Source organism: Rhipicephalus microplus, chromosome X, assembly GCF_043290135.1.
Source record: "Rhipicephalus microplus isolate Deutch F79 chromosome X, USDA_Rmic, whole genome shotgun sequence".
Taxonomy (NCBI): Eukaryota; Metazoa; Arthropoda; class Arachnida; order Ixodida; family Ixodidae; genus Rhipicephalus; species Rhipicephalus microplus.
Window position 1 is genome coordinate 422,117,843 of NC_134710.1, and position 22,927 is coordinate 422,140,769.

Sequence of the window (22,927 nt, forward strand, 5' to 3'; positions counted from 1 at the left end):
ATACAAAACTTTGCCTCCATAGCCGCACCACTACATAAGCTACTTGCTTCTGGTACGCCCTTTCAGTGGTCTCAGGAATGTGAATCGGCTTTCGACAAATTGAAGAGTGCCCTCACGACCGATCCTGTACTTTCTCACTTTCACGATGGTGCACCGACCTTCCTCCATACAGACGCTAGCGGCCACGGTTTAGGAGCCGTGCTCCTCCAGCGCGACAACTCTTCGCGAGAGCGAGTCGTTGCGTACGCCAGCCGCGTTCTCTCCGCAGCCGAGAGGAACTACACGATCACCGAGAAGGAGTGCCTCGCCATCGTTTGGTCAGTGCAGAAATTTCGTCCCTATCTTCATGGCCGCCATTTCACCATCGTGACCGACCACCATGCTTTATGTTGGCTTTCGACACTCAAGAACTTGTCGGGACGCCTCGGCCGCTGGATTCTACGCCTACAAGAGTATGATTTTGACATCGTATACAAGTGTGGCAGAAAGCATAGCGATGCCGATGCTCTCTCTCGCTGCCCACTACCAGCGACTCCACTCGGGGTTTCCGCAATCACTTTGCACAACACGCCCTCGGAGACCACGTCTACGGCGGTTTCCTCTCTCGCCTCTATGGACCAGCTGCCTTCGGACGACCCGCACGATTTTTCTTCTGAACAGCTGGCTGACCCCTACTGTCGACGTATTATAGGCTACCTCACTGGCAGTTCCCGTCCACCTAATGCTAGGCTCCGTCGCCAACTCTCGCAGTTCAAGCTGGACAACTCGGTGCTGTACCGCAAAATTTACCGTCCTGATGGTCAGCGCTGGGTTCCCGTTCTACCCCGATCACTTCGGTCCGAAGTCCTCAGAGCACTTCATGACCATACGACGGCAGGTCACCTTGGTTACCACAAAACCTACGATCACCTTCGAAGTCGGTTTTATTGGCCAGGTATTACCACTAGTGTAGCTCGGTACGTTGGGTCCTGCACTACCTGTCAATCTAGAAAACTACCCACATCTGCTCCAGCCGGTACACTACAGCCTCTTCCGTGCCCAGCCACTCCATTCGAAGTTGTAGGCATCGATCTTTATGGCCCCCTTCCAGTCAGTGCTGCTGGAAACCGATGGATAGTAACAGCCGTTGACCATTTGACGCGCTACGCCGAGACGGCCTCCGTCACTACCGGTTCAGCTTCTGAAATTGCCGATTTCATTCTCCGAGCCATTATACTGCGTCATGGTGCTCCACGTGTATTGCTCAGTGACCGTGGAAGGGCCTTCCTTTCACAACTAGTGAACGAACTTCTTCGCGCTTCTGGCACAACTCACAAGACTGCCTCTAGTTATCATCCCCAAACTAACGGCCTCATTGAGCGATTCCACCGCACTCTTTCTGACATGATCGCCGCCTACATTCAACCGGACCACAAGAACTGGGATGTAGTTCTACCATTCGTCACTTTCGCCTACAATACGGCTATTCAGCGGACAACCGGCTACTCACCATTTTACCTAGTTTATGGATGCTCCCCTACTTCTCTCCTGGACGTCTCTTTCTTTACTTGCCATGTGGATTCATCTCCATCCTCTTCAGAGGAATACGTTTTACGGCTCGCAGAGAGCCGCCAACGTGCTCGTATAAACACTGAAACCCGACAGCAAGACAGAAAGCTGGTTTATGATGAATCCCATCGTGCTGTATCCTTTCAACCTAGAGACGAAGTGCTTCTTTTGACGCCTATTCGCACACCTGGTTTGTGCGACAAATTCCAGCCACGGTTTATTGGGCCGTACACAGTTCTTGAAGAAACTTCAGCAGTGAATTATCATGTGACGCCACTTGTAGCCCCAGCTGATCGCCGTTATCGAACTACTGAGGTCGTCCATGTCTCCCGTATGAAGCCCTTCATGCGACGTTCTTTGTCCCCTTGACTTGCCGCGGCCAGGCTGGCCGCTTTCACGTGGGGGGAATTAGTGTGGGCATTTAGTATACCAATCCTCTTCATCTGTACATTATCATCATTATCATGTGTTGCTCATGCATCCTCATCGTTGTCACGTAGCATCATCATCTTGGTCCGTTCATCTCAGCTGTCGGCTGCCGGTTCTTCGTGCCTAATAAAGGTCTTCCAAACCAAGACTTCATAATATATATATTCATAGGTGCATGCTACTGGAATTTTCGAAGATGCCAAATTCTGCCCCTGATGTTAGGAACAGCTGGTAATTAGACATGTTCGAATGATACCCCCTTTTATACAGAAGTCCATCACATTGGCATGCAGGGCTGGGCAGTATCGTAGATAAGTGTCTCTTAGATACTGTAATCGATACTCTTTGGGTATCTTGTATGTATATCACGATACGTTTTACAAAGTGAATATCCCTATGTATATTCCCAATACATTCAATGATGCGTTGTTTAAGCTAAAATACAAGATACTGCTAGTCCTGTTGCAACACTATTGTGAGAAACATCATTCGTTGACTGAACTTCGCTTCTCAAGCTGGTAAGAGTGCCTCTAAGTTACCTGAATAAAAGAATGAAGGGCAATTATATATATTATTTTTCCGTCAGTGCCCGCCAGTGAGGGCACGCTTCAAGGTGGGTGCGTCCTCTTTGTGGAGGCTGATCAACATGGCAGCGTACGGGCAGTCTGAACAGAAATAAGCGCGCGATTGCAGACGTTTGCGCGCTCGTCCAAGCGCTTTTTGTTTCCTCAATGTTTCCCTATCTACTTTTGTCTTTGGCATGACATTTCTATTAGCCATTTAAAAACGCTTTATGGCGCGATGGGCCCAAAATATCGCCATTTATTTTCTTCTCCTTCCTAGAAATATTTGCTCTCACCAAAATGTGTTCGGCTATGACCACATAAATGCGGGTGCTGCTCTACTGTGTGGTAATTCGTTAAAAACCTAAAGCACTAACTGTCTTCGCATATTGTGTCTTTCAAACATAAGTGAATTGATGGTTCTTGTGAATATAAGCTGTAAATACATAGATTGACATATCCGCTAGTATGATTGACACTATAGCAACACTAACACAGATTCTATTTTTATTTGAACAATCGTTTACATATCAGATGGTATACCATTGCGTACCACATCGCTCCTTGCCTGCAATTTCAATTTACATGGCTCTTTAAATTGTAATGTCATTGTTAGCACAAGTGCTTCCTCAGCTGTCCTTCTCTTCCCTTCCATACATCGCATAGGGAATAGCTTTGCATTGTTGGTCGGGTGATTGCAATACTTTTTTGTCTAAAACGCAGTCAAAATAAGCTCTTTGCTTTATACTTCATTTTCAGTGTCTCTTTTATATCCACTATTATTTACACATTTGCATTACCTTACTTTGCTGTTCAGCCATGAATATTTAGGAAAAAGATATGTCATTAGGCGGAAATTCATTGAGTATACAGCATGAAACATTTTTCATATTGTTAAATGGTGAAATGGAGTGTGCAGTATAATTTGAAGCTAATGAGGAGCCAATTCAGACATCTTAGAAGGGGATCCGAGACGCATTGTTATTATACCAAATGGTTCGTTTTGCTTATGAGGGTCCCAGTGAGCCATTTTAGGAATTTTTTTTTAGCTCACTGATTTTTTATTGTGTAACTTTAACATGTATATTCAGGATACTTCAAGCTTAATTAATAAAGCTATTAGCAGTGCCACCTGCACCGTGGATATATATCTAATCACTGTAAATGTTGGATGCGAAATGGATTTTTCAGCTTACTTATATTTGTTCATCTTGTTTAGGCTTCAATAAAAATATTTTTTATATTAAATGACCAGGTAATATAAGCTAAGTGCCCATTCTGTGAATGGTGGTGTTGTGCTGCGATGATCTGTGGGACTATACGGCCACCAGATGTTATAATGTATTTTGTTCTGACGTGATTGAGTTTAAGGGCTCCTAAATATACTGTTGGAGAAGGCCCTCGGCAGGGATATATAGGTCTCTGGTACTGTACTCTCGTCAAGTTTAGTGTTCTCTGCAGTGGCAGTGGGGCATTGGTGAAATCACATTGTACAAACTTTGGACTCCCAACATTAGTTTGCTGTGCAACATTCCACTTCTTCGCATTTGATTCACGAGCTTCTTGTGTTTACTCTACAAAAGTGTAAAATAGAAAGTAAAAAGAAGCAGTGACTTCTTTTAAATTGTCAAAGTGCACACTGAGAACTCTGAAGTCAATGCTATACGTATCACTATCGTAATTATAATATTAGCCGCAATAATCATGGTTGAAGTTTAAATTCAGAAATTTTGGCCAAAAAATTTGCGTCTGTCATCAACATTTTCAAAATATATTTTTTGTATTTTCGCAATCGACTTGGTGGTATTTTTTGAAACTTTGTATGCTCATTTGTCTCTGAGAGTGGCCTTCGATTTCATTGAGTAGAAGCAATGAAGAATCCAATAAACGCCATCAAAATTTATGACGTCACGGTGTTTCGTGTGGTGTTGTCTTTGTTCAAGCTTTCGGTAAGAGTCGTGTAAATAAGAGCCCTCGTGTATAATCACATCGACGTGGGATGTTGGTCATCCAACACTACCGCTAAACAACACCAAAATAGAGGAAGCCCTGAAACTAAACAACACCCCAAACAATACCGAACCACCAAACAACACCAAAATAGAGGAAGTCCTGAAACCCCGATAGTACACTGAACAGCCAGTGCAATGACAGCCGACGTCAGCGCACCGATACGGGCTAAAGCCATCAAGCATATTCGCGCATTTGTGTGCCCAGGCCACGCGCCAACGTCAGAAAAGCACCGAGCGCTTGGGCACTCGTATTAGTTTGCGCCATGACTCGCCGTGGCACTGCAGTCACCGGATGGAGCTGGGAGGGATGGGACTGCCTTGCGTCATTACGGAACGAATGGCTTGAAAAGCCGAAGCGCCAGTAACTACTCTCGATGGTTTAAAAAAAGATAACTTTGTTCGATCGCTAATGTTACATAGAAAATAATTGGAAACAATTTCTGCAAAGCGGACCGCGTGTACGCATAAGACAAGGAAAGGCAGTGTTGTGCCGTGATGGCGACTCCCTCTCGAATATTTTCTGGTCGCCTGCTTCATTGCCTGCACTGCATGCCAGCTGACATTCCGCCACTGATAAACTCATGCTTGCTACGATAACACGCCGCTAACTTTTGCAGTAAAAACAAACAAACAGGGGAAGTGGTAGCTGCGTCAATATTATTTTCTGGCGTCTATTTACATTATAGAGTAGGATAAAATTTCACAAGAGTGGTTCCTCTGGCCAAAAGCGGTGGTGCTACGCAGCTTCACGCCAGCCGTAAGATGACGACACCTTACTCGCTACTTCAAGGAAGCAAACCCTTATGAAAACGAATTTTGAGAGTATAATGTGCATATAATGCACACCTAATGAGTCAATAGATGGACATTAGACCTGCAAAGCCTAATGTCTCTTAGCATCAGGTGTGCAATAGAGACTCAGATGACAACATGCACCAGTATTTCTGATGATCAAAATACGCATACTTTCCAGTGTGTGTCCTAATGTCAAAACACATCACAATGAAAAAAAAATTCGTTAATCTTTTAGAACCAACAAAAACTCAATTTTTGCTAGTAAATGTAATTATCGCGGGAATTATAGATCCCAAAATCACTATATGATAATGAAGAACGCCGTAGCGGAGTGCTTCAGAAATTTCGACGATGTCTGATTTCTTAACGTGCACCTAAATCTGATTCAATTACTTGCTGTTCTTCACATTTACTTACATGTTGTCTTTCGGAAATCTAAAACACTAAACAGTTTGTATCCCCATAGATTTTTCGACCATGTTTCAGTAAATAGTACATCGACATGAAGAGAAAGTTTTCGTACTCATGCTTAAGTGTAAATCAGCTAGAGCATAAGAGCAATAATAATAATAATAATAATAATAATAATAATAATAATAATAATAATAATAATAATAATAATAATAATAATAATAATAATTATAATAATAATAATAATAATAATAATAATAATAATAATAATATTATTATTATTATTATTATTATTATTATTATTATTTCAGGGTCTCTTATTCTATAATTCACGTAAGACAACTCGAAGGCGATAGCCATCTCTTTCTTTTTTCCAATCAGTGGATGTGTTCATCCGGCCGCCCTTCGAAAACTTTCTGCAACTAATGTGGTTATGCATTTTCTCCACGGTTAATGACACCGCTTTGCGTAGCCAATCAGCCAGCCAGCCTTTGGACAAGCTATGATGGGATTGTGTGCGATGTAATGACTTTATCATGTGGCGCTATAATGACACGTCATCTCGCGGTGATTACTTTTTGCATGCATCTATCGTTCCCTACATTGCAGGATGCGAGACGCTGCCAATGGTCAAATTTTACATTTAATGAGGCATCTAATGCTTGCGATTTCATTAGTAATCTATGATTTATTATTTACTTATTCATGTAGCGTGCCCAGATACAATTATAAGGTTGTACATGTGCATCTGAAAACAACAACGATAACGATTATTATTATTATTATTATTATTATTATTATTATTATTATTATTATTATTATATTATTATAGATGATGAGATATTCGTGCCAGAAGGACGATGTGGAGGCAAACTTTACTGGGCCATTCAGGGGTGCTTTCCACCACCTCGTGCGCATAAATTTTGAATATGTATTTAAATCTAACAGGCATTGCGTCGATCGCTTACGCTGAAGGTGTACCCCAAACAGTTGCATAGACGTGCCTATTGCCATTTGCATGGAGGGGGATGGTTATATTAGCCGATCAGTGGACACCGATGATTGATTGATTTGTAGGGTTGGACGTCCCAAAACCACGTTATAATTACGAGAAACGCTGTAGGGGAGGGCTCAGGAAATTTCGACTACCTGGGGTTCTTTACCCAATTCTGAGCACACAGGCCTACAATGCCGCCTCCATCGAAAATGAAGCCCCCGCAGTCGGGATTCGATACCATGATCTGCGGGTTCGCAGCCCGGTACCTTAGCCTCTAGACCACCGCGGTGGGGCTCAGTGGACACCGAGGGCAGCACACGAGATAAACTCATCGTATCATTGTAGTGAGCATAAGAAAGCGTATTTCAATATCAGTCATACTTTTACAACAAAAATATGGCTGGGAGCGGCAGCTGCCAAATGTGTGCCCCTCTCCCCCCAACCCGCCACCGGTAGGTGGTGGAGAGCAAAGGCGTGATGGAGAGGAAGAGAGAAGTTTGAATGCGCATTCATGCCTCTCACCCCGCCACTGTTTTTCTGTCACAATGCTAGCTGTCACGTAGAGACAGCGGCGTAGATGAAAAAAACAAAAAAATCAAGGAAGGGTAAGAAAAGGAATCCCTCATTGATCTCGGGGAACGGGGAGGGGGGCAGGCGAGTAGTCATTTCGCTCTATCTATGCCACGCCGAAAAAAAAATCGCCCGAAAGGCGCGGGGAGGGGGGAGGGCAGAAAGGGGTTACGGACTCGGTGTGCCAACCCCTGGCTACGCCACCACAGAACACCACTGCGTAGAGACGTAAAGGAACGTACACCCTTGTCAGATTCTTTTCTTCCCTGTCGAGCAGGAATCTATGCCATTCATTCTTTTCTGCACACGAACAAAGCCGCTGCAGCAAAAGCATTGCCCTTGAGATCTGTACTTATTGACATTGTGTTGCAGAGACTCAGAGATGGCCATTGCTGTTGACATGAGTTGTGAAACCTTTTTTTTTGTTGTGCAAAACAAAATAAAAACAACTGCATAACTACACATATTGCAAATTAATAGTTAAAAAGGCTTCATTTGGCTTAAAAACTCATGAATACACTTCATTGTTACATTAAAATATTTATATAGTGACTTGTTAGTGCTGCCACCTGCTCACTTATTTTGATTAAGCTTGTAAATCAGCATTTGCAACAGACCTCGTTGTACTGCAGGCTCACCACCAGCTTCACGCAAGAACATGTGCAGCAAGTCCGCGGTTACATAATTGCCGTGTTGATAGTTATTGCGTGAATTGTATACTGATCCTCCTTTGGAATTGGTCTACAGAAGCCCTCCACTACGGCGTCTCTCATAATCATATGGTGGTTTTGGGACGTTAAACCCCACAAATCAATCAATTGGTCTACAGGATACTTTCTGCGTGTCGGGAAGTTCTGCTGCTTTGATCGAGTGGCGGACGATGACTGGCCGTACGTTCCCTGCTCCAAAAAGCCACATCGGAGGCGCGCCTTCGTGTTCGCTCCGAAAAATGGTTTCTTCCTCCATTTATAAATTACTCGTGTTCTTTGCGTGATTCAATGTCCAGTGTGCTTTCGAAGACAATGCTCGACCCCTGGTGTCACAAGCAGTGACTTATGTTATGCGAGAGCGTGAGCTTTTTGACGGGCGACTGAAGAGTGCACAGCCTATGCCAAAACTTCGGTAAGTTGAAGAAAGTCGCTGAACTACGTAACTGGGTTACTTCATTGCGTGACAAATGGTATGCAGGAAGCGATGGCCCGGGCGGCTTGTTGGCACAGCGGGGATGACGAACCAGAGACCCGATAGGTATGTTTTGAGGTGGCTTATTTTATATCACTGTAAGAAACAGTCGCTATGTGCGTTGATTGCATGTTTTAGATTTGCGTTGCGCTACATGATCTATCGTTCGGTCATGCAAGCCTCTTGCCGTTCTGTCATTCCTCGGCTGTTTACTGCACGTGGCTATCCTTTGATCCCTTGTCGCCCTGTAAAAGTGCTTGCTTTTATACATACTGGTGTTGCGAGAGCAGTTCACGTTCACCTAACTCGATGGTTTGTGCGTTTTTACGTGCAAAACAATCACACGACTGGGCTCGTAGATAAAAAAACGCACAGCCCTGTCAAGCACACACGAATGATGTTTTCGTGGCTGCGCTCCAAATCCTTGTGCCAGAAATCCATGTAATTTTTCTATGGTCAGGATTTCACCCTAGCTGCCTCATAAATATTTTAAGAGAGCTAACTTGAACTATACGTTTTTCAGTAATCTACACTATGTGCTGAAACTAAGAGTAGACTCCTACTGCTGCATTGAAGATATGTTGATATCGAGTGTTAGTAGAAAAATATGGGAATTCAATTTAGTTAATTAAGCTAGTACATGACACCCTTTGTTGCAATATTTGTGTGAAATTTTGTTAGCTATTTAAATTATTTTCTTCTTGAAGCATACGAGGTGCTCAATCACAAATAACTTACAATGCGCTCATGTAGTATAATTGTTGCTTGATTGTGTGGTGCTTGAAGTTGTATTTTCAAGCTTTATTTTTTACATCAGTGTTGTACTAATCTCACCTGCTTGCTTGTGTCACAAGAATGTATAACCTGTGTGTAGCATTCGTTGATGTTGTATCTTTTGTGACGCAGTAAATTAGAAGCAAAAAGGTCCTATTCATATGTTGCCAGATGTACAGAAAGCTTCAGAATATAATAATTTGGGGAAGAGCATATGGAATAAAAAAATTCTAAGATAGCTTGTGTGAACGAAAGTCAAACTACATGGGAATTTGCTTCAGAGTACCAATAGTTTGTTTCCTGAATAGCTTGGATTTATGATGTAATACAATATGTATGGCTCGCTCTTACACACGCCATGTGCGCATAAACCATGCACTCTTTGCAAATATTGTTTTCATCATTTAGATCACCCTCACACATGTGCATGCTCTGCGTAGTGTTATTACGTAGTTTGTGAATGCGAAACATTCATTGGCACTCTTTTAATTGTCAGCAATAAGGGGCTAGTTCAATATTGCCTGTTTTGATTGTGCCATGACCCATTTATTCAAAGATTTACCCTTTAATGTATCAGTATACCGGGTCCCACGCAACGGGTTGAGAGTCCTCCAGGCAGAGTAAGCTTCACCACTGGGGTGACGCGTCACAGCCCCTCGAAGCCCGCCTGTACCCTGTTTAGCTACCGGTGGGTTGCCGGCTGGCACTGGTGATCGAACCACGCACTTCCCGTAGCTAAAGCGGACGCGTACGTGCAATGCCACAGCTACGGTTAATGTATCAGTATACACTTTGCTAAGACATGTTTGGTACTCACTATCTGTGTGTGATGTAACGTTTGTTTTTGTGAAAGTAATATTTTGTGGTATCTTTTATGTATGTATCAGCGATGGCAGCTGTTCATGGTCCTGACACAGAGGACAGGTTGCAGTGCGCGATTGGAGCAGTCTTTTTGCAAGCCCTAACGAGCTTTATTAAGTGGTAGGCATTTCTTTTTGTTACCACAGAGTGATAGTTCGGACAGATAACACCTATTGAGGTTTAGAATACACTGTCTTTTTGCTTAGGTGTGGGAAGCCTATGTCCTGCACTTCAGTGCAGTAATCCTTGGACATGGAACATGCATCATTTGGTTGGTAATCATTGAACATGGAATGGTGCCGGAGCCAACGTTGTGACACTTGGAGGCGTCTTGATAATGGGAACAGCTGTTCCTTGTCACTGCTGTCTTGAGCAAGGCAAGATTTCTTGTTAAAGCGTTGCACAAGGAAAAACATTCAACAGTGTTTGTTAAACGATAAGTAATATTTAGCTGAATATAACACAAGGATGAGACCGGTGCCCTTTAAACAAAATGGCTTATTGTAACGGAAGCACAGAAATTTACGGCATGATGCTCACCCTGTATTTTCAATGCTTCGGTTGCAATAAACCATTTTTTATAAAGTTGGGGCACGTGCCGCGTGCTCTCTCATGGTCTTTGTGTTACATTGTGCTAAATATCACATAAGTTGGAAAGTTGGCTGCATTGACATTCCTTCTTATAGTATTTGTTGGTTTTTTTTAAGTGTTCTCCATCAACATCTGTATTGTTTGGACTGCCATGAAAATGTGTGCAATGAAATCTTACTTATAATCATGTTTCGCTTATTGTCGTGATGATTGCTTTTACCTTAAAATTTTTTTAGTGAAAATAAAGGATTTTTAACTAAGTTTTTTTTACTAGTAGAAGTGTCATTAAATTTTTATCCTTTTTGAAGGGACCGCAAACAACATTGAAGTCTAAAAATTTGATGAATATAAATAAGCACGCTTGTGCTATGTGCACATTCTGCCGCAAGAATTCGGCGAATTCGTGTTCAAGGAAGTCAGGGGGGTTGTTGTTTCAGCTCGTTTTCGAATTTTCACATGTATGAGCAGATTTGTGGTATTTTTTAAGTTGTGCGATCTTGTTTTAAGTAACATCGTGCAGCATGCAAGTACTTATTCCTTTCTAACAAAGCCTTCTTGGATAATCCTTATGCCTGAGAGTTTGATCATCTGAATTAAGGACAGCTTTTGGTGCAGAAATACAAATTTGAGAGGCAGCACATACTCATGTTTCAACACATTGTTTGGAACATGTTGCCACTACAATCTATGACAACACCATGAATGTGTTTATGTAACACAGCTCACAAGACATAGAGGCCTATCATGCAGAGAAGTGTAATCTGTGTGATAGTGCCTTGAATAGCCTTGTTGGACGGCAAAGTTAACTTGTTGAATGAACTCATGTTCTTTTGGAAGTACAGTACTCACGGATTGAAACACGGCACTCGGAGCGTGAGGCTTACGGTACATGTGCCACCGCTCGTGGGTGCGCGCAGAACCAATGTGTTGCGTTGTGGTATAGGGCGATACGGGGAAGACCTATAGAGCATGGCTACTCGTTCTGATTGCCAAATTGTCGGCCTGTAGTTCACCACGTGTACACTACCAGGGCAGCGCTGCAGAGCTCGCGCACATTCGCATGTCTACCAAACTGGCTCGCTGCTGCGCACCACTTTTATTGCCACGCCAGCAGACGACCCTCTCGTTCTGCGTGCTTAGGCAATGCAGTACGCATGCTGTGCAAGTAGGACGCAGGATTCAGTTAGTAGATTGCGCCTTGTGTGCGTTTGTAGAGATGATAAACATCTGCAAAAAAGCATAAAAATTTATTTTGTGGTTTCTGTCTCGAAAAGAAAGAAAATGCGTGGCTTGCTTTCCTTCATGCAACATGGAAATAATATCATGTATTAGTGTGGTTAGGGCAAACTGCGGCCTATTGTCGAATAAAAATGTGAGAAGCTCGCTCGTTCTTCTGTGGCCGACAGCTCTACAAATGCTTGCCACGCAAAATAGCCGCACTATTCACTGCTTGGGGCGAGACAAGAAAGTACTTAGTTATTGTTTTATGGCTACACGGAAACAGGCCCGTGGCTGGTGCTTTTCTTTTTAATTGTGACAAAAAGCTTCAAAAACTTTTTATGCTTTTGTGCAGCTATTTATTATGTCAACGAGCGCATTTCAGGCGCAACATTTTAGCGGTATCCAATTACTTACTTGCACAGCCTACGTGCCCCTTCGTCGAAGGGCGCCGATCGAGAGCGTTGTCTGCTCTCGATATACTATATAATGGTCACTATATAAATGGTTCGCACAGTCCCATTGATTCGGGCTGCATCCATGCGAAAATGCGCGAGCCTTCTTGCGCCACGCTGGCAGTGTGCACTTTGTGAACTAAATGCCAACTCTTTAGCGACCGGAAGGAGTAAGCCTGCTCTTTCGCTGTTTTGCCCTCACTCTATACAACAGTGCAACATCCTGGTTCCGCGAGCACCTATGAGCAGCGGCACATGCATTGGTGGCCACGCGCTACGAATGTCGTGTTTCAATCCGTGAGTACTGTACATATATGTTGACCATACTGCGCATGTTGGTACGTACTTGGGAGGAAACAGGAGTGCAAGCAAATACATGGGCTGCTGCACCCATTATTCTTTTCTTGTCTGCGTCATAGCTCGTGATACTGTTCACTCCTGAGTGTACATTTTATTTCCTCACTGAGCTCCTACATACACTCTAAATTGTATTATCTCTGTGACGTAAGAGTTCAGGCGATAATTTTGGCATCTGCATGGTCTAAAATAATCACGAGTTCAACACTGTGATGTGCTATTTCCTTAAATACTTGAGTAACGCAAGTGTTTGGTCGGGTTGGTAATTCATCGCGTAGAAACTTTTGTAAGATACGGCAAAATATTAACAGAGAAAAGGGAGAGGAAACAAAGTAATGCTAGCTCGTGTTGTTGCCCTTTTGATTGTGCATGTTTTTTCTGCTGTTGAAAGTTTTCTTTAGAAAGAGTTCCTATCCTTGTCCTATCAAAATGTTCAGTAAATGCCAACACACCCCAGTGTAGATTCTTGTGCTTATTATTGACCAGCAATCAATTTCATAATTTGAAATACTTGTTGTCAACATGGCCAACTGATGTGCACTCTAAAGCATGGAGCTAGGTAAAAATATTTAGTTTTTTTATAAAGCTTCTGTCACCTCTTCAAGGTACCTAAATAATGTATATTTAGCTATTGAATAATATGCAAAAATAATCAAGGGTACAAAAATGTTTTGCTTGCTTCCTCACACCTGTTGCTTGTAGAAAGATGTGTAGAAACGACCTGTAACATGTTACAACATGCATATCTGTGTAATATACTGTAGGTTACAAAAAGCACAATTTCTTAACTGTTTTCACTAGAGTTGTGTAGCTGTATCACCTAGATGTAGCTCTACATTTCGTGTGCCTGTTTGTTGCTCAATTTCATCTTGCACATAGGCGTGCGCTTAAGAGTGGGGGCAGCCCTTCCTCCCCCAACTTGTTAACTAAGAGGGGGGCTACACAATTAGAAACTTACTTAACTAAGTAAGGGGGAGTGCCGTGGTGAACCTCCCTGCCACCCAAGTGTAGGAAAACCCTGCACACGCCTATGACTTTGCACCTCTGAGCGTGAGCCCTCAATAGTTCTCAGTTAAAGAAGAGGGATTTTAATGTGGAAGCTTTGTGTAAAACACAGTTGTGGAATATACACCCACTGTTGCATGCCGTAGTCATACATTGGGTGCCATTGGAATCGTGTAAGGAGGTTATTCTGCAATATTGCCTTATAGAAGCTGACTCCACTGACTCCTCTGTTCATGATAGCTGGCTTCTCTCCAATTAGTGATCAATCGGCAGCCCTCGGAACTGGTGTATAGTGGTTATTTTTTTTCTACGCAGCATGAAGTCAAGGCTATGTGGTTCGACATTGAATTCAAAGGGATTATTTAATATAACTGATAAATGTATATCACTATTTAAAAAAGGCAAACTCATCAATTGTAATGTCTATTCATGTGCTGCGATAAAATTTATGTTTCAGGGCCTTCTAAGTTTTCATGTTCTCTCTTGCAGGTTTTAAATACAGCAGCGGGGCCACCACGACGGTGCTACAAAAGACCCTATCATCAGTGCAAAGTTGAAAATTAAATGCAAATGCAGTTATTCCTTGAAATGTCTCATTTGGTGTTTCTTTCTTTGTTTGTACATATGAAACAGGACGTTCGCCATAATTGTAAACGAGGACGAACTAGACGCCTTCGTTGTCCTATTCGAACTTAATTGCTTGACAATGTAATGCGTGTTTCCAAATGCAGGCATTATATACTTGAAGCATTATTTATCGGCTTCGAAAGATTCCGACGTGTAAAAAACTATGATCTGTTCGTTGGTGGAAGTGGCCTGATGGTATTTCCTTCACAATCCTGTAATTTGTGCACACTTTCATATTAATAAAGAAGCGATTTATTGATCTGCTTTTCAGCAAATGTTCTGTTGATGGCATAGGACCTTAGTCTACAACGCGACGTTTGATGTCAACCTATTGCATATGCTCGATAGCAGTTCACTAGACAACGGCCATGAGACACTCAGATGTCAGGACTCTATGGACTATCGCTAGCCAATGGTCATCAGAAACTCTCATGTCGGGCCTCTATAGACTTACGCTGAACTATAGTAATCAGAAACTCTAATGTCATTGGCTCTCCCCACGTCGGAAACTCAGTGGCCTTCATTACCGTCAAAAGCTACGATAGCGCCATCATCACATAGTGCCCCTACCCCCAATGAAGAAAACAAGAAGATGGACAACGCAGATGTCAAGGCTATGCTTAAAAATTTGATGGATTCAATGCGTAAGATTCTCAGCAGCCTAAACACTCCCGCTGCTAAGGCGGCTGTGCAGCTACTTGAGGTTTTGGAGCCTCTTCTACTGGTGCTTCAGTAAGTGAACATGGCGCTGATGTTCGAAGAGCGCATGCGCCAGTCGCTTGTTATGCATTGGAATGCTTGTGGCCTACGCGGCCGTCTGTCAGAAATCAGACAATGGGTTTTTAAATATCAATTTCTTGTTATCGTTGTATGTGAACCGAATATGGTTTCAACTTTTCGTATATCTGGATATATCCAGATTTGATCCCACAGTGGTCAACGTACGAGCAAAGTTCTCGTTTGTATACGCCGTGGTTTGACGTTCTTGGGACATATTAAGTCGCGTCGCATACCAGCAATGATTACGTGAGCCGGACTATAACACATAAAAAGCGGACATTCTCAGTAATAGGAGGATACATACACCCAAGCGCACAAATGAACTGCTTTCACCTGGGGACCATTCTCCAAGCAGCACAAAGGCCACACAATGTGATCGGAGATTTTAATGCACATCATCCTCTCTGGGGTAGCACTACAAAGAATTATCACGGAAGAGATTTGGCCAATTTTATATACAACTATGGACTAGGCGTACTCAACGATGGATCACCTGCATTTGTTCGTCGCACGTCCTACAGCAGCTGCCTCTACCTCTGTTTCATTTCCAGAAGCCTTCTGTCTTCCGCATGTTGGTGCACAGATTTGAACACTCACGGCAGTGACCACCTTCCAACCTATGTTCAGTTCAGGTGGTTTCGCCGCACGCACACACGCTGCACCCGTCAAACCGACTGGACACTGTTCAAGGTATCTGTCAAGTCTGGCTTTGAGCACATGACTGATCCATCTGAGATAGAGAACATCATTGCTTTTTTACTGTGTGACACAATCAAACACGTTAACCTACCGATGCAGATATCAGCAGTTGACTCCCATTACGAGGCCCTTCGTGCAATCCATCGCCATGCCGAACGCCGGTACAGACGAACAAAGTCACCTTCAGACCTTTCCGCCTGTCGTCGAGCTCAACGACATGTTCTTCGGCATCTTGACAAGATTGACAGGCAAAGTTGGAAAAATTTTTGTAGATCTCTAGACCCCAGGCGACCTCTATCTAAGATCTGGCGGTTGGTACGAAGTTTGCAGACAACTCCCCAACAACGTCAACCATTTCAAGCTGTTGCTCTACATCAGGGACGGACAGAAGTTGAGATAGCCAGTGAATACTGTAGCCTCATCGTGGGCACCACTGATGGTCTTGCCACTAATCAGCCTCTTACTACCGTTGCGCCTCCATCGTCTGACAAGCGCCTTGATGTACGTTTTACAATGCATGAGCGTGACGCTGCGATTTCTGCCTCCCGCCGATCATCGGCACCAGGACCTGACGGAATCACGTATGCTTCATTCAACCATCTTGATACAGAGGCACGACGTATCCTGTTATCTCATTATAACACCTCATGGGAGTCAGGAGAAGTCCCAGCTAATTGGAAACGCAGTCGCATTATTGCATTGCTTAAGCCAGGGAAGTGTCCTTATGCACTTACCTCCTACAGACCAATCGCCTTAGCCAGCTGTGCCAGAAAAGGGATGGAAAGAATGGTACTGTCAAGATTAGAGTGGCTTCTAGAGAGCAACAACTCCTTTCCTGCATTAATGAATGGCTTCAGAAGAGGCCGATCTGCCATTGATGGTGTGGTCGACTTGATCACCAGCGTTGAAGAGGAAAGAAGCCGACGCAGACTAGTGGCGGTGGTCTTCTTAGACATTAAGGGTGCCTACGACAATGTGCTGCATTATGCGATCCTTGACGCACTGGAAGATTTCGACATCGGTGGATGACTGTACGCTTTGATTTTTAGCTACCTTAAAAACTGCACCATTTACATGACGACAAATAACGGAGACACCGATCGATATAAGGTTCATCGTGGTGTTCCCCAAGGAGGAGTTCTCAGCCCGATCCTATTCAATGTGTCAATGATCGGCCTAGCAGCAGAACTTCCCAGCACGATGAAGATCAGTGCATACGCTGATGACATATGCATATGGGCATCCGGAACTACTCGTCCGCAATTACGAGCTCAATTACAGCGTGCAGTGACGATCACATACAAATATCTACGATGTCAGGGGCTCACTCTTTCAATCGACAAATGCGCAGTGCTTTCGTTCACGTGCAAGCATATGTCGAAATACCCGATATTTTTTAATGAGACAGTGATACCTGCTGTAACGCACCACAAGTTTCTTGGGGTTGTCGTACACAGAGATCTATCGTGGACGAGGCATGTCGCAGTACTTAAATCTAAATTGAACGTTCTTCGCCACGTAGCAGGAGCGAGATGGGGCCCGTCAGAATGATCCCTACTTCAATTGTACAATTCTCTATTTGTGAGATACATTCGATACAGCATGCCGGTGCTCTCCAATATGAGACCTAGTTGTGTGAAGACGTTAGAGAGTGTTGAAGCTCAATGCTTACGAAGATGCTTGGTTCTACCGCGTTGTACTTCAACAAATGGGACAATCGCAGAGGCTCGGGCTTGCCCCATCAGTGTATACATGCTCTTCGAGCCAGTTTGAGTTTACCTCCAATTGCTGAGCATACACAGACAGCACCCACTGTCTGTACTACCCGCCACTCACCCAGATTGCAGTTTCTCATCAGTATTATCGCGCCATGAAAATATTATACCATCAAGGTTTTCTCCGCCAAATGACCCTGCAGTGCCTCCATGGGCCCTGCCTAAACACCTGTTTCTTTTACGATACCTGGAATCACGAAGAAGTTGCTAATTTCTTCTGTTGGCCTCAGACAACTCACCCTATATCACATTTATACAACGTACAGTGATTCTCTGCACGTGTACACCGACGGGTCCACCACGCTAAACACCTCCGCCGCAGCCTTTGTCATCCCAGACATGGATATCGCTCGACGATTCAAAGTGGAACATAAAACCACATCAACTGCCGCAGAGCTTGTTGCTCTCCGGGAGGCAATAAGATTTATTTCCTGAGAGCGAACTCGAGCCTGGACGATTTTCTGTGATGCCAAACCCACTTTGCAAGCCACTATTTGCATCATGAAGCAAGGTCCGTATTAGAGCTTGGCAATAGAAATTGCAGAACTTATTCAGGTTGCTTCAACAAATGGTCATCCTATAACTTTCCAGTGGATTCCCGCTCATTGCGGCGTGATGGGAAACGAAGAGGCAGACGCTGAAGCTGAAAATACCTTAAGCAGTGCACCTGAAGTACGCATTGCGTTTTCACGAGCTGACACGAACGCCCTGCTTCACTGCGTAATGCGCAGCTACACACTTCAGCACTAAACCAAAGCGGAACGGCGACACCAGCGACTTCACAAATGGGACCCAGAAATGAGGTTCCGCATGCCCCCTAAATTGAAACGGAAACTCACAAGTATGATCCACCGCATTCGTCTTGGTGTAGCGTACACCAGACGTTACGCACATACCATCGGTCGCAGTGACACTGGTCCTAATTGTGAACACTGTGATGTGCCAGAAACACTTGAGCACATCTTTTGTGTCTGCCCAGCATACGCACGTAAACTACAAACACTGATCTCTTCTACTGAACTACATCGCAGTAGGTCATTAACTGATGAGATTATGTTGGGCCCTTGGCCAGACACCAACAGTGCAACTGTGGTCACAAGAGCAGTTATAACCTTTTTGGAAACAACTGGACTATGTGCGCGGCTATGAAATGTGTCTCAGCTAGAAAGAACACTACATACTCACCTCTCTATCTCACCATTGTCATTCATTAACCTTCATTTTCCCCTTTCCCTTCCCCCAGTGTAGAGTAGCAGGCTAGAGCAAGTTATCGCTGAGTCCGACCTCTCTGCCTTTCTGTGAATAAACTTACCTCCTTACCTCCTCCCTACCTAATGTCATAACTCTATAGACTAACGGTGGCCAATTACTACTAGACTCACAATAGGTAGGCATTAGGAAAGCGCATTAGACTGACATTAGACAGTTTAAAGATTGTGATGTCGGATGACATTAGCCTGTTTATAAAAGCACATTAAATTTTTTCATAAGAGAACGCACTAGTAATTTACAACAGCACATTTTCTTGTGCATTACACGTCTATGTGTTTCTGCGACTGTGATTTTTCGCCGGCCCCGCCGTGGTGGTCTAGTGTCTAAGGTACTTGGCTGCCGACCTGCCGGTCGCGGGTTCGAACCCCGGCTGCAGCGGCTGCATTTCCGATTGAGGCGGGAATGGTGTAGGCCCGTGTGCTGAGATTTGGGTGCAGGTAAAAGAACCCCAGGTGGTCAAAATTTTTGGAGCCCTCCACTACGGCGTCTCTCGTAATCTTATGGTTGGTTTAGGACGTTAAACCCCACATATCATCATCCTCGTCATGATTTTTGCCTGAATTCTTGTGCTTATCGTCTGAAATCGTGCGGTACGATGTCGCCGGGCTGGGATCAGGCATGAATCGATTGCGACAGAAGCGCACACGGCGTAGGCGTGACGGTGACGTTGTCACGCTGCGTGTACATGAGCATTTCAGGCAATGAAGAAGTACGGACAGCATTTTTCGAAGCACAGTGAATCAATATTGACGAGGAGGTGGAGTGCCACGCTAACCTGTTTTGCTGTTTTTCCCGAGTTCGGCGATAAATTACAGAAAACGTTTTAACACTACATACTTCCAATTTGTTTAGCTAAACATATGCGTCTTTGTGCTTCTGACAAGTTATTTTCAACTCTTACGTAGTGTATATTTTGAAAAAGAATTTTTTCAAATTGGACACAGAAAACTTCTTTGGCTTACTTTACGGGCCTTCAATTGAAAAAGGGCTCACGACAGAGGGGTTAAAATTCCTCACTACTTCCTCAGCATGCTTGTTTACAAAACTGCCGAAGCGTGTATAAATAACATTTTTCAATAAAGAGAGGCAATCAAGCTAACTCCAAGAAAACAGCACGCAAAAAAACTTTCATGACGAATAAAAATTTTTTGGTATTTCTGAAACTTTCCACACTTATGTTTTGTACATCAGCTTTCGCAATCTATAAAACATGTTACATAACGTGGTTTCACTTGCATGTACGCCCCGTCAAATTTCCGTCAGTGCGGCTGACAGAGCAGCTGACAGCTTTGCGCAAGAATATGCAATTGTAGATTAGGCTTCCTGCGCGCTATATATGGAATGTAGGCCTCCACTTCAGTTTCTCAAGAGGCAAGCAGCACTGAAAGAGCTCTCGGCTGCACTGAGGACGCCAAGTTTGAAATAATTTGGTCACGGCAGCAGCCATGAGTGCTGGTGTAGCGAGCAAGCAAGCGCTCACAGTTCGGCGTGTTCCGAGGCAGAGGGGGCTCGTCTTTTTTGTCCTTAGACGGATAGATTGCGATACAGCCGATTGTAACTTCCGCGCATGTGCATTAGAGCGTCGCTACTTTATTGGCCCTTTGATCGCATCGCAGTCACGCGTTCTTAACACGGCAATTGAGAAGGGCAGACGTAGCAGACATTGTTCACACTTTTTGTGTGCTCAAAGTAAACGTAAACAAAAGCACATCTACAATACGTATTTGTATACTTAAACCAAAGTGTCCCGAGGTGACTGATGTAACTGGGGCACAACAGTACTACAACGCACGTGTTTAACGAGTCAACAGAGGCGATCGGTCAAGGTCACAGATGAAGCTCCCCGGCCGCATTCGGCTCCCGGACAAGAAACATTTAAGGCATCGACGTGGAAGCTCGACTGCGTTGTCTCGGTGCGAAGCACCATGAGAACTTTTGTCAGGAAGCAGGTAGCGCTCACTTCCCACACGCAGGTGACAGTCGCTTTCACCAGAGAAATGGCACTGTGCGAACGAAAGCCATAAGCCTCAGTGAAAGCCTCAGTGAAAGCCATAAAGGTGGTGCTCCAGGAGCTAAATAAAAAAATCAAAAGGGAACAAAAGCAGAACTGCGGACAACTGTATACGCCTGCCCATCTCAGATGACGGCAGCACACGACTAGTACTAGCGCAGCGCACAGTCCGCAGTTGAACTTCATTTGACTCCGATAGCGCTTGCGCTTTACTCTTCTCCTGTGCATTTCATGCCGGCAAAGTATAAATCTAACCAAAATTATTGTGCAGACAACCATTTGAAGCCCAAAAATCTAATTTCAAAGACATCAATATTTCGCAGAGTCACCGACCTATACTTCACCGCTTGATGCCACAGTGCCTAAAGTATCACCACGCACTCAACAATAGGTGTGTACCAATGCTCACCTTAGACGGCTAAATAGACAGCTAAACGGACGGTGGCCATCCTAAGACACAATTCAATTCTCACATAGCTGGCGAAATATACAGCTCTTAAAAGAACGTATCGTAGATGAATACAATGCAGGCTAGTTTCCTGTCTAAACAAGAGCGCCGTTCAGCGAATCGCTAAGATAGATCGAATCTCGCAGAAGAGACGTCTGCACACAAGCAGACACTTATGCAGTTGCTCACTATGAGTAAATTAGCATTTTTTAGATTTCAATACAAAGTAAGCCATAAAGTACAACTGATACATTAGCTTATTTTGGCTTTTTCTTGTCGACGTGAGGTGGTGCCTGGTCGCGTAAAAGCCGTACAGACTTGTTCCAATTCTCGGACAGTATAGGCTTGCTGCTGTCCTCCAAACAATCTAGGTAGACCATCTTCGCGCTGCCTAAGCGAGAAGGCATAATTACGCAATACAATATTATGCGAAAGTGAAAAGCCGTAGATGATCACAAATTTCATACAATTTTCAGATCCACAGGTTGCACTCAGTCATGCGCAAGGATCTTGTTCGATTGGCTCTCTTCACACCTGCAACTCGCCACACTATGCACGCTTGTTTGCTCGGTAATCCCGCACTCGTAACCACTCCCGTGACCAAATTGTTGCAGGATTGGCGCCTTCAGTACAGTCGAGAGCTATTTCAGTGCTGCTTGCCTTTTAGGAAACTGAAGTATAGGCCTGCATTTCATATTTAATGGACAAGAGTCCGTTCTACAATTGCCTATCTTTGCGCAAGAGCATAAATTTACGGGCCGGAACGGCAAGTGAAGCCACATTATGCAACATATATTACTGATTGTGAAAGCTGATGTGCAAGAGAATAAGAGGTGAAAGTTTTAGAAATATCAGAAATGGTTTTTTATTCACCCTTAGAAGTTTAAACCAACTGCTGTTTTCTTGAAGTTAGTGCATTCATGTCTTTTTATGGAAACCGTCTGTTATTTTAAGCATGATGAGTAAGTAGTACGGAATTTTCACCGCTATGTCGTAGGCTCTTTTTAAAATAAAAGCCTGCAAAATGGGTCAATAAACGTTAAGCTAGGCCAGACTAGAGACTAAATTTTCCAAAACAATGTACCCTACGCCAACATTCTACAAATTGTGAGCGCGATTGCACCTATATTTACCGAAACGAATTTGATGCTCGTCACTTGAATATACTTTGTGAATTTCATCGCCAAAGTCACTATAACACTGCTGAAGAGGTAAGCGTAGCACTCCACCTCTTTGTCATTTATGATTCACTGTGCTTCCAAAAATTATTTCCTCGAAAACCAATCACACATCTGTTCTTTCCACTCATCAGGCAACAATATATAAAATTCTGAAGAAATGTGCAACAGGTATGCTTCGTTTCATTTTACATGGAATCACCCATAAATGTAATGGTAGCAAAAAAGTGTGTCAAGAGGCAAATCCAATTTTGGCTTCGGCATTTTCGGTTAGTGTAACATCTGCTAAGTTCTTATTCATTCATTCATTCATTCATTCATTTAATAAATCATTCATTCATTCACTTCTCTCACTTGTTCTGAAGTTCC

At 43.7% G+C, this 22,927-nt stretch overlaps 1 long non-coding RNA gene across 1 annotated transcript; it reads left to right on the forward strand.

Annotated features, from left to right (window-relative positions):
- Positions 1-7,961: 7,961 nt before the first annotated feature.
- Positions 7,962-14,430, forward strand: LOC142776529 (uncharacterized). Its single transcript, XR_012887610.1, has 3 exons — positions 7,962-8,447; positions 8,514-10,262; positions 14,258-14,430. It is a non-coding gene; the product is annotated as an uncharacterized LOC142776529 (long non-coding RNA).
- Positions 14,431-22,927: the final 8,497 nt, after the last annotated feature.